Source organism: Corapipo altera, unplaced genomic scaffold (genome assembly GCF_003945725.1).
Source record: "Corapipo altera isolate COAL_440 unplaced genomic scaffold, ASM394572v1 0, whole genome shotgun sequence".
Lineage (NCBI taxonomy): Eukaryota > Metazoa > Chordata > Aves > Passeriformes > Pipridae > Corapipo > Corapipo altera.
Window position 1 is genome coordinate 77,083,900 of NW_020884872.1, and position 1,914 is coordinate 77,085,813.

At 36.6% G+C, this 1,914-nt stretch overlaps 1 long non-coding RNA gene across 1 annotated transcript in view; it reads right to left on the reverse strand.

The window, feature by feature from the left end:
- The window catches only part of LOC113944371, a 4,195-nt gene extending 2,367 nt beyond the window's left edge, over positions 1 to 1,828 (reverse strand). The window contains exons 1-2 of the long non-coding RNA XR_003526659.1: positions 1,280 to 1,828; positions 933 to 1,053 (exon numbers count right to left, since the gene is read on the reverse strand). This is a non-coding gene — a long non-coding RNA (uncharacterized LOC113944371). The remainder of the gene's footprint in view (positions 1 to 932; positions 1,054 to 1,279) is intronic.
- Between the last annotated feature and the right edge of the window lie 86 nt (positions 1,829 to 1,914).

Sequence of the window (1,914 nt, forward strand, 5' to 3'; positions counted from 1 at the left end):
TCTTGTGGTAAAGTTTGGAGACTTGGCAGGGAGCCAGCTTCAAACCATATCAGCAGTCTATGAAGCTTAATCTGCACCTCGACAAGAGATGGTGCACAATTTTGTGGCAGAGGACCTGAAGCCTGTGATCACACTGGAGAGATTATCAAACTTTAAAAGTCAATAAACACAGTTATTCTGAGATTAATTTGCAACTACAGAGTAGCTTGGGTTCATGTGTATGTGTTCTGTGAAACATGTTTAAAGAGAGTGGTTTTCTTCAGGGTTCCTATTAGGTTGTACACAGGAAGGGGATGTAAAGGGAAGTGTCTCAAAGAAAACAGCACTGCTAGAGTAAAAAATAAGCTGCAAACTAAATTCACAATAAATAAATAATTGTCCATGTATATTCATATATGCAAAATAAATAAAGGTTAAGAAAAAAAGGAATAAATATGTAACCTGTGCAGCTAATTGCGATATATATTTTCCCTCTGATGGATGGACTGTCAAGTTGTTGCTGAACAGGATGAGTTTGTGCAATTGAAGACATAATTTGTCCCTTAGGGTAATAGCTGTTGTATGAGGACAAAATCAGGCAGTGCTCTGATTAGTCATATTTCAAATTGGCCATTTTTGTGCCCGTTAACAGCTGGAGGTAGAAGAAAGTCCTAATTAGTGAGAGTGTTGGAGGTTTTTAAAAACAGAAGTTGGAAGACTTAGTGGCTGACTTGATAAATTAGGAATTAAAATTGTGTTGTGTGCTGCCTACTTCTGAATAACCCATGCCATGGGAAATACTCTAAAAGAACCCTGTAGACAAGCAGATGTTTGGACCATAATTAAGTATAAACTAGAGCAGATGTTCTTTTCACTTCCCCCTTCCCTTCACCAGGTCCCATGAGATTTGATCCCAAATACTGGGATTACCACAGATTTTAGCAGCGTCCCACCTTGTGGTGCTTCTTACTGCTTAAGATTCAGATCAGAAACAGTACAGTGTCCATGGAGTTGGGTCAGTGGACAAAAATGCAACCTCCTTCTTCCCCAAGTCCAAAAATAGCTTTTAATAGACTATGAAGAACCCAAAATGCTGAAAGATGAGGTTTTTAAAAAGACAGAGGAAATAATGATAAAAAATTTGTAAGTTTTGTCTTCCTGTTGCCACCCACTCTTATATTTTCCCCCAGTTACATTCTTAAAAAAGGACACTAAAATTCTGGTGTTTATTTATCACCTTAACAAAGAAGTTAGAGTTACAATGTTTCCCTAATAGCATTGTAATTAATTTCTTGATTACCTGTAAGCATCCTGCTCTAGGAGATACTCAGGCTTGACTGGTGATCTGACCACTAAGATCTTCCAACATCAGGTATTGGTAATATCATGGTAAAAGCAAAGTTCTTTTTCTTCCTTTTTAGAACAGTCATTCTATAAAAATATGTCATGATCCATGTAGTTCAATGTTTATTTTATTTCATTTCACAGCAGATAGGGGTTTAGATATTTACTGAGACATGAAACAGGAGGCTTACTCTGAGATATAAAGTAGATAAAGAGGGCACAGCAATGTAACTCTTCTGGGATACCAGGGATCCAGTGTCTTCAGTGCCAGTTAAGTTATTTTGGAGCATACAATACAGTTGAAGCTCACAAACCCTCATAATACAACAGGATAACTTCCATTAATTTTGCCAGGAACATGAGAGGATGAAACCTCAGCTCTTCTCAGGATCAGGTGTGATTTACAACAGAGAGAGAAAAGTCAACTTAGATTAAACAGAAGATGTCCCTACTGCCCTTATTGGATCTACAGAACTGTATTTCTTATGCTTTGAAATTGCATAATTTTCAGCCAGTACCTTCATTTTCTTTTTCTTTTTTCTTTTTTCTTTTTCTTTTTCTTTTTCTTTTTCTTTTTCTTTTTCTTTTTCT